The following is a 10,554-nucleotide window of genomic DNA, read 5'->3' as shown; positions in this document are numbered from 1 at the left end:
CACACACACACACACACACACACACACACACACACACACACACACACGGGGATCTCTGTGTTTGGCCCTCTCTCTTTAGACTCATTCCGGTCCACATCTCATATTTTATGTGACTGCTAGAATGACCCAGAATCAAAAGCAAAACCAGATGTTACCTGCTTGAATTCCTGTCTTGAAAGTATCACATTTGAAAACATCATTAGCAATGAAGCCTTATTATCATGGTTGCCTAATTGCAGTTCAGAAACTCCACGTAAAACGCAATTTCAGAACAACTAAGAAAAAAAAAATGCAGCCTAAGTTAAACACACCCTTGGTACCTGTACTCGTCCAGAGGTCCGTAGAGATCCATGATGGAGTCGCTTTCAGGGCTGTTCATGAAAACAGGCAGATTTTTTCACTCATCACTTGACAGAAAGTACATAATGAACACTGTCTTCCCTGCTCCTGGTAAGCCTCCTGCGCTGGGAACAAGCAGGGTAACCAAGATGGTGACTTAATACGTAAATATTAGACTGGGAAGATTTCAGAGGAGATGGGGCGAGATTCCTTCACCCTTCCCTCAAAGCAACTGTCAGCTCTAAAGCACCAACTGCCAAGGAGCTAGTCCAGAGAGATCCCTGGGATCTCACCTGTGATCTCTCAGGTCTTGTAATCTCTCCCCCACCCCAGCCTCGCTTGCTTACAGAGCCAGGTTTCCCCCATTGCAACCAGCGAAAAAGACGCTTTGCAAAATTCATGCCAGTATGTTTAACACTGAAAGGGTTTTTAAAGGAATACCAACATAGGACAGGGAGATGGCTCAGTGTATCAGCAAACCTAATAAACTGAGTTCAGTCCCCAGGACCCACGTGGTGGGAGGAGGGATCCAACTTCCCCAAGTTGTCCTCTGACCTCCACATTTGTTACTGCGGTGTGCACATGTAAAATCAATAAGCAAAAGTCATTTTAAAAAATTACTAACTCTGTACTGACTCTTTCAAAATGTCGGTAACTTCTTAAAGGGAATTCTCAAAGCTGTGCCTCCAAGTATCTAAGTGGTATGTGTCGTGCGTGCAGGAGGCGCGCAGGGTAAAGCTAATAACCCCCAAGGACTCCCTCCCCACCCCCAGCAACCCGCTTCCTCTAAAAAGGCCCTGCCTCCTCAAGGCTCCACAATCTCCCCAAAGATGTGCCACCAGAAGGCAACCAGGAGTCCTAACACAGGACCCCGCAGGGGACGTCATATACAAACCGTGGCAAACCTACACTTTTCACCTTTGATCTGAATTAAGCAAATGTGCCTCCACTTCAAGCTGCCTGCCCCACCCCGCCCCAGCCCTGGGGCACACATATCTGAAGCCTGAGCAGGGAGAGAGTCCTTTTTAAAGCTTCGTGACTTCCCCACAGGATGGTGGGAAGCTGGACTGGCCGGCCAGCCACCTGGCCTCCACCTCCCACGGGGTCACAGGTGCACATCCCGGGGCGTGGCTTTCCTGTGGGTGCTGCGGACCCTCGTGCTTGAGTGCCAAGCACTCTGTCAGGCGGGCCGTCTCCCTAGCCTGTGAACGAGTCCAGTTCTGGATGCTGGGACTGTGTGCAGTCATTCTGTCTTTCCAACCTTGAGGGCCTCATCCGGAAGGAACTCTCAGGACAGGCCAGTCTGGATCCCTTGGTGGATGCTGTCATGTGCATGTGATCTGGAATCATCCGGCTGGTAATGAGGAACTTCTAAGATTACCACATACACCAATTGCCCGAAGTGCTAAAGGTCATCTTGAGCTGGAACTTTACCCCCAAACCCTACTCCAACAAATGGCCCTGTTCTCAGAAATTGCACAGCCTCTACCACCTTCAGTTAGGGCCTCTCCTCCCAGAAGCTCCACAGTTGGGGCAGCTCTTGGGACTACCCTGTGCTAGGCAGAGTTTGATGGGACAAGCACCTAGATGTGACCTTTGCTTCTAGGTGGTGCTGATATCTGCAAACGCCTGTGCCCCAAGTGTCTAGATAGGTGGGCGTGCTGCTGAGAAAGTTGGATTGGTTTTCAATAAAAAGATAAGGAGGAAGAAGGTGAGGGAGAGAGGAGGGACCGAGGAGAAGAGGGAGAGAGGAGGGAGAGAAGGAGGGAGACAGGAGGAAGAGGGAATGAATGCATAGTAAGTAGGGCCGGTGAAATGGCTCAGCAGGGGCTAGTCCTTGTCAAATAAGCCTGGCAATCTGAGTTTGATCAATGGAACCTGAGGAAAAGTAGGAGGAGAGAACTGACTCTGCAGAGCTTTTCTTTGACCTCTACGTATGCGCCATGGCAGGTGTACGCACACCCAGAGAAAAAGAGTGAGCGGGAGTGAGAGGGAGAGATTGATTTTTAAAATTTTCTTTAAAATGCTGATCCTTGGACTAAGTTTTTCTTCTTTTCAAGATTCATTCTTAGCTGGGTGTAGTAGCTCACAGCTGGAATTTCAGCTCTCAGGGGGCTGAGATACTTAGTGAGTTCCAGGCTAGCCTTGGCTGCAGAATGAGACCCTGTGTCAAACAAACAAAAAGAAAACAATCCATTTCCTAGAGGCTCCATCTCCAGAGTTTTATAGAGCCATGTCCAACAGTCAGGCCCTGGTGTGACTTGGGCCACCAGCGGCTTTGCACAACTCTAGTCACAGCTTCTGGAGCATTTTGTTCTACAGATTAAGAAAGTGAAGATACGCACATCACATGGGGGACACTGGGCTCCCAGGCCCTTATTCAAACCAGGATGACTTCCTGCCTAGTCATGAGATTCAAGTTCCTCTCTGCTACCAGGAATCCATCTCTCCACCGTCAGACTGTCCTCATGATTGACATGTCCACTTAGTCTAAGTACTGGCAGAGTCTCTTCTGTTGTCCAGACTGTTCATCTCTAAGGAATAACTAGGGCATCGAAACTGGTGTCTGTAGCAACTTAAGACAGTGAAAACTACAGGCGAATCCTAGAGAAAACAAATGGATGCCTCCTCTGCAATAAAGGCTTGGGGATAACTCTTGCCCGTTCAGCAGGGCCGGGTCTGGGCAGTTGTTCCTCTGTGCAAATTAGAGAAAGATGCAACCTCAGCACAAAAAAGCAGCATGGGTGCGGGGCACACTGCACACACTGGCTGAGCTGCCATGTCCTCCTTCAGCTAGCCATATTCCTGCATCGCAGACACATGTAACCCGCCAACTAAAAAATAAATAAATAAAGAGCTGCTCTGCCATGGGCCTATAATCCCAGCTACTCAGGACGCTGAGGCAGGAGAAGCAAAAATTCCAGGCTAGCCCGGGCTACAGACTGAGTTCAAAGGCAGTCTGTACAATTTATTGAGAGCATCTCAAAGGAATTCACAAATGGGAAAAAAGTCTGCGGTTGCTAAGGATATAGTTCTGTGGCAGAGTGCGCTTGCTCGGTGTGCACTGATACCAAGCCTTGGTATCAGTGGTGGCGGGGGTAGGGGTGGGGGCGGGGCAGGGGGGCAGCTTCACTCCCCCCATTACTTCAGACTTACTAGGATTCATTATTCTCATCTTCCAGCTCTTGGATGGAAACTTTCCCATCTTCTCTTGACCCCCATTTGACCCTCCCTAGACGGCCTTTCTGGACCCGTGACTTCTGATTTCCGTGCGGTTCTAGATCCTGCTCACACCTTTGGCCTCGGTCCCCTCTGAGTTCCAATGAGAGGTTTCCTAGTAACAACCTCTCTGTCTCTCAGCATCCTTCCTGCCGCTGTAGCTGGACGATTTACTTATTTTTAATTTTTTATTTATCTTGTATTTGTATGTGTATGCACGTAGATGCATGTTTATGTGCCCCGTGTGAATCTGGGACCCTGTGGAGCAGAAGACAATGTCCAATGCCCCGGAGCTGGACTGAAAGACACTTGTGAGCCTCCATGTGGGTGCTGGGAACTGAATCCTGATCACCTCTCCAGTCACTTCTTTGTTATCTATTGTTTCAATGTGTATTCCTGGCAGTCAAAGATCAGCTACTTTCGGGAATAGGTTCTCTCCACCACACAGGCCCCAGGCCCCAGGCCTCAGGTCACCAGGCTTGGCAGCAAGTGCCTATACCCGCTCAGCCATCTGCCGGTCTTGAAGCTCAGCCATCTGCCGGTCTTGAAGCGAATCCGCATAGGTAGCCCTTTCTCTCCTCTCTCTGTCTACCTACCACATGCTCTCACTAGGGTGTGCTACACCGACACAGACCCAAAACCATGGGGCCAACTTATTGTGGCCTCAAACCTTCAAATCAGCTCAAATAAACTGTAGCTCTTTCCAAGTTAATGGTTTCAGGTCTTTGTTATGGGAACGGGAGCTAAGCTGGTTAACCTTTAGCAGACTGAGAAGAGGCAGCTTCTCTTCTGAAAACCCCAACGAATGGGGAAAAGTCCAGTACCAGACCCTTCTGAGAAATTTCACATATAGTTGGTGGGGGTAACAGTATTTTCTTATGAAAGAGTTCCCACAAGTAAAGATGGTAGAAATGATACATTAAAATATCACTGATTTTTGGTTCCTACTGAAATAGTGATTCTAAGCAATGACCATCAACAGCCTGTGAAAGGAACTTTTATTCTCCTGTTTCAGTTGTCTTTGAGGCTTAATGCCTTCTTCTGCTAATGTAGTCCTGGAAGCTTCTAGCCTCCATACCATGTAATCTAGGCCTAGAATGTTTTCAGCCTCTGAGAATTATTGCTTAATAAGCTCACCCTTTCTTATTCTTACTGAGCTCTGGGCTGGTTGGTTCAACTTAGCTGTTCTGGCTCAAATTCCTCTCAGCTAACTTATTCAATCTGGCCTCTCTCTCAGTCTCTGAATTGCTCTGCTTGGCCTCAGATTAACTCCAGCATTCTGCTCTAATCTTCTGGCTCCTTCTCATTCTCTAACTCGTTCAGTCTTCACTTGAGTTCTCTCTCTGCAACCTGTCTATTACTGTCCCAGTAAAACTGCTTCCTCTCTCTCTCATTGCCCCTTAAATAGTTTCCCTTTCCTCTGGGCATATCCTATTCTGCCAAGTCTTTCACTGTTTCTGCCACTTAATTAGACATCTCTTACAAACATGGGTGCTTCCTTCTACAACTAATTTTACCTTCATTGTTCGAGATTAAAGTGTGTACTACCACACCTAGACCTAAGCTTTTCTTTACCCGGAACTTGTTCTATACCAAGCTGTCCTTGAACTCAGATCTGCTTGCCTCTGTCTCCTGGATTAAAGGTGTGTTTGTATTCCAGCTGGTTCACACAGACCTACAAGGTCTTTGGATGTGATCTCTTGCCAGAACAGCCATGTTCTGAATTAAAATTCTTCTACAGTAGCTATATACTAAAGTTATCTGATCAACAGCTGGCATAAAAACTGGGGGTGTGGCTCTAGAGGTGGCATGCTGCCTGCATACCTGAAGCCCTTGGTTTAATCCTCAGCACCACATAAACCAGGTGTGATGTCCGACACTCTCCAACTCAGCACTTGAGAAGTAGAGGCAGGAGGATTGGAACGTGAAGATTTTCCTCAGCTACAAAGAAAGCACAGCCCACGGGGCTACAAGAAGCTCTTAAAAAGAAAAGCGGATGGACACTTTGTAATAGGTGGATCAGTCTAGCAATGTCTAGATGCTAGTTTCAGGTTTGATTCACAAGGAAGATGGGGAAACTTACCTGTCTCCTGATGAGATACAATTACAAGTTGTGGCCTCTATGAATTCTGGTCAAAGAACATTGAAAATGGAGTGAAGTTTTTGAGGAATTGCTTGTGAAGTGGCCAGTGGTGGGCGTGAGGTGGGTGAGGTTTGTTAGTGAGATTTGTCTGAAGTATGTCAGGCTACACTGATTGTTGCCACAGCAAAGACATCCCTCACACTATACATAACAATGTATCAACTTTTTAAAAGAGCGCTTGGAGGGAGCTGGAGAGATTGCTCAGTGGTTAAGAATGCTTGCGGCTCTCAGAGAACCAGAGTTTGGTTTCCAGTATCCACCTTAGTGAGCTCAGTAACACTTGTAATTTCAGCTCCAGGGGCTCTAGCACCCTCTTCTGGCCTCAGAAAGCACCCACACCCGTGTGCACATACCTTCCACACACACAAAATAAATAATGAAGAGAAAATAAAAAAGACTTTAGTGTTTGAAAAATCACCTTTAGTTCTGGTCCACTTCATGGACCAGACATGCTAGAAGTAAATTAGCAGAGCCAGAAGGTCTGCTTCAGTGCTGAGACTGGGCTCCTGAGGGAATCCTTTTAGTGAATCTCGGCTATTGGGCAGGAACAAGCGAATGTTATATGTGTAATGACATTCTGACTTCAAGAGAATTTAAGCTACAGGAAAGTCAACTTTTTGTACTAGTCTACCTCTAGTGAGCACATATCTTTGGTCTCCTCCCCTTAATATATATATATATATATATATATATAGAATATTACATATATTTAATACATATAGATACTATATATAGTGTATATACTAAGAGAATATATATATATATATATATATAGTTTTTCATATATCAAATACTTCAATATTTTCCAGTACTAGCTTGTTATTTTCAGGGGGAGTATTCTAAGAAATAGAACAGTATGTCATCCTTCAAGATATGTGGCTCTAATTTACTCTTTTCCTAAGATCTCTCCCATTACTAATATTCTATTATTTTATGATATAAGAAGTTCTAGAACCTTGCTTCTCCAGCTAAAACACTAAGACGTGGAACATGAAACCTGTAGAACATAAGAGGTAAGCTTTGTGACTGTTGAAGAGGCCTGGCTCAAGGGAGAAGAGGTTCAGTGCTCCTAGATGCTGCTGCTCAATTGTGGGAGACATCAGGTCAAGGGGAAAGAATTCAGGGCTGGGAGACAGGTGACAGTAAAGTGCATCCCAAACATGAGGGTCTACGTATGATCTTAGTATCCACATAAAAATCCAGGTGTGGTGGTGTGTGCTTGTAATCCCAGCCCTGGGGAGCCAGAGACAGGAGGATGCCAGGAGTGTGCAAGCCAGCCAGTCTAGCCAAAGCCAAAAGTTCCAGATCCTAGTGAGACATTCCATCTCAAAAAGCAAGGTGGTTTTGACTCTGGAGGAGCCATACCCAAAGTTAGCCTCTACCTCTACCTGTGACTAACCGGTTGTTAGTCACACGATGGTATTTCAAGTCTGACTTTGAAGAGAGAAAAATCCTAAGAGGGAGTCCTTGCCTGTTAGTAGAGAGTCTCATCCTGGCCCAGGAATCAATGCGAGTGGAGAAGCACAAATTGGCTCTTATAGCATGTGTGTACAAGAACAGCATTGTTTGGTTGGTTGGTTTTGGTTTTTCTGTGAACTGTTGGCTGTCCTGGACTTCTGTAGATCAGGCTAGCCTCCACCTCTGAGATCTGTCTGCCTCTGCCTCCTGCCAAGTGCTGGGACTAAAGGTACGTGCCACTACCATTCACCTGTGATAGCATTGTTGTAAATTAAAAGAAAATGATGAGAGTTGGGCTATATATTATCTGTTATTAGCCCTAAGATTATCACCATGGCATTATTTAACTCACTATCACAAATAGTGAGACATAGACACCTGTTAGGTTTGTAATTGTCTTATTTTCCTTGGGCAGGACAGATATTTCACTTATACTGTCTCAATATCGTCACCATTATCCCCCATCCCCCATCCAATGCCACCCATCTTAATCCTCCTCAATTGGACTATCTTTCACCCATAATCTCATGGTACTTGCTTATATTCTTCATCTGGGCCTTTTCATGCCATTATTTGAGTCCTTCCTCGACCCACATGGTGTTTTCTCCAGGCTAACCTATCCTGGTGTCGTCCTCCTTTCTCTCATCCTGTCCATCTGTCCTTCCTGTGATTTCTCTTAGGATTCTCCAAAGCCCAGGAACCTTAGCCATGCCTACCCCATTCTGCCCTGCCCAGGTATAGGCTATTTAATTAGCCAATCAGGTATAATAACCTAGGCAGGTTTACACAGAGGGGACAGTAATTAGTGTCAGACCAACCTCCAACATTGTGGCTGCCCGCAGCCACACCTGGATACCACCTGAGAGAGGGCTGGGGGATAGAACCAGGCGACACAGAGGAGGACACCAAGTCATTGATCAAGGTGCCGGTTTATTGAAGGGAGAGCCAGCTATGTAAAAGCAGGAGAGAACAAGGAACTTTCTTTATTGTAACATCCGTATACGTCAGCTGGCAGCTTCTCCAAGGATCCACTCAAGGTTGCACAGAACCAGCTATCTGGCTCCAGGATAGCTCAAGGTTGCACAGAACCAGCTATCTGGTTCCCAGGATAGCTCAAGGTTGCACAGAACCAGCTATCTGGTTCCTAGGATAGCTCAAGGTTGCACAGAACCACCTATCTGGTTCCCAGGGTAGAGCGAAGCCTGCTTAATCTGGTTCCCAGGAACAGCGCAGAGCTCGTCTATCTTGTTCCCAAGAATAGAGCTCCCTAATGCAAAGCTTGCTAAGGTCAGTCTTTCAGAGGCTGACTGACCACTAAAGTCAGAAGGCAAAATTTTATTTACCAAAGACCACTACTCAAGCTCAGCACCAAATTCGCACTCCGTTTTGGCTAATTTGAATCCACTCTGGCTGCCACACAACATAGCATTTTTTTTTTTAAATGGACAGATCAATTCAAGAGTGAGTTTTATAAAAACTTTTTTCTTCATTGAAACATATGAAGTCACAGTGGAAAGAGTTCTTATTGTGGCTCACATTTACAAAGCCTAAAAGCTGTGGTTTTGAAGTCTGTTGTATTGTCTTTTAAAAAGCAAAACAGAAGACCACATGTAATCTTAGTATGTGGGAGAATGAAGCAGGAGGACTGAAGAGTTCAAAGCTAGTCTGGGTTACATAGGACCAGAATGTCTCAAAAACACCCACTCCTCAAAAATGAAAACCTTTAAAAAAAAATAATAAAGGATTTGTGTGTCTGATATGTATGTCTGTACACATGAGTAGAGGAGGCTGTAGAAGCCAGAAGAGGGTGTCAACCTTTGGACCTAGTATAGAGGAAATTTAATCGGAGCAACACGGCTACTGTGGATGGAATATAGACAAGCCCTTAGTACACACCTTTAATCCCAAACAAAGAAGGTAAAGTTAGTTTGTAGAATGAATCAGGAAGGTTGGAGTTCTTGTGAGTTCAGGGCAGGTCAGCAGAGGCAGTTAAAAGCCAGAGAATGAGAAGGAGCCAGAGGTTTAGAACAGATCGCTAGAGTTAGCTTGAGACCAAGCAGAGCGACTCAGTCAGAAGCTGAGAAAAGCTAGGCGATGAGTTTGAGCCAAAACACTTAAGTTAAACCAGCTAGCCAGAGGTCAGAAAGAGCTTGGAAAGGGTGAGCTTACTCAGTAGTAAGTCTCAAAGGCTGAAAATATTCTAGGCCTAGATTAGATTGTACAGAGGCTAGAAGCTTCCAGGGCAAGGCCTAGGTTAGCAGAAGGAGGCACTAAGCCTCCGAGACAACAATTACATCAGGTGAATAAAAGCGTACGTGCTGGAAACCAGACTCAGATCTTCTGAAAGCACCATATGCATTCTAAACTGCTTGGACATCACTCCAGCCTCAGTAAAAACCATTCTCTAGCTTTCTGCTTTCTTGCTTCTCAGTGCTTCCCAACTAAACGCTTTGTGATGTTTATGACTATTATTTCTGCCACTTCCACAGCTCTTATTTCTTCACTACTTCAAAGTCAGTTCCCAGTGACTTCTGCTGCTGTGCCCATTGATCCTGTCTGTGGGCTTTGATCCTTCAGAGCAACCTGGATGTTCTGTTTTGGGGTACATGTAGCCATTGTCTAAAGCTGACATTTCTCTCTCTCTCCCCCTGGATTTTTTCTCCCCAAGGCTCTGGCCAAGGCTGTTTTCTCCTCCTGTCTGCACTCCTAGCGGGCCTCGTTCCCATGACCCCACCTCACCTTCCTCCCATCCAGCAGTCTCAGCATGCTGACGGCTTTGGTTTTGAGAACACTCAGCTGCTCTCAAGAGCCCCAGGACTTTGAGCTGGCTGTTCCCACAATGTGGAATGCATCCAGCACTGGGGTGAATTCATCTTATTTTAACCTCGTAAAGAAATGCTAGACTCAGGCAAATAATGTAGGATTCAATCTAATCCTTAGGGACCTCTTTCTTTAAAGGCATTGCACTAGGTGCTGGGAATGTGTAAGGCAAATTTCCTATCTCAATCTAACAACCCAGGAATTGTAGTTAGAAGCCCGCCGGACCTAACAATAACAAAGCCAAGCACTGCACATCAAGGGTTAAATCCAGCTATTCCAGAATCTTGAGGAGTGAATCAAATTTAGAAAATGGACAAGAGAAAGAAAGAGAAAAAAAGTAACAATGAATCAGAACAGGAAGTTGCTCCTAAAAGGCTTGTAATAAATTCAAGTTCAAAACAAACAAAAAATTACCCACAAAACCAGAGAAAAAGCCTAACGGCCATGTCAAACCCATCCATCAAAAACGAACGTGGACAAAAGTCTAGAAAAACAACTGTGGGTCCATTAGTACATCAAAACTAGGTAGCTCAGCCAGCTGTTCAAAGTACCCTGCCTTTTTCATTTTTTTTTTT

General features: G+C 45.5%; 1 long non-coding RNA gene across 3 annotated transcripts in view; it reads right to left on the bottom strand.

Annotated features, from left to right (window-relative positions):
• LOC129674034 (uncharacterized) overlaps positions 1-1,678 on the bottom strand; it is a 4,848-nt gene extending 3,170 nt beyond the window's left edge. Inside the window, exons 1-2 of one of the 3 annotated variants that reach the window (XR_008719762.1) lie at positions 1,601-1,678; positions 321-464 (exon numbers count right to left, since the gene is read on the bottom strand). This is a non-coding gene — a long non-coding RNA (uncharacterized LOC129674034). Of the gene's footprint in view, positions 1-320; positions 465-784; positions 1,008-1,600 lie in introns of those variants that run through there. The other 2 variants (XR_008719761.1, XR_008719763.1) reach the window with 2 other exon arrangements.
• Between the last annotated feature and the right edge of the window lie 8,876 nt (positions 1,679-10,554).

The sequence above is a fragment of the Psammomys obesus genome, unplaced genomic scaffold, assembly GCF_907164565.1.
Source record: "Psammomys obesus unplaced genomic scaffold, mPsaObe1.curated_primary_1811, whole genome shotgun sequence".
NCBI lineage: Eukaryota > Metazoa > Chordata > Mammalia > Rodentia > Muridae > Psammomys > Psammomys obesus.
The sequence above is the reverse complement of the archived record's forward strand: the minus strand, read 5'-3'. Positions and strand labels throughout refer to the sequence as shown.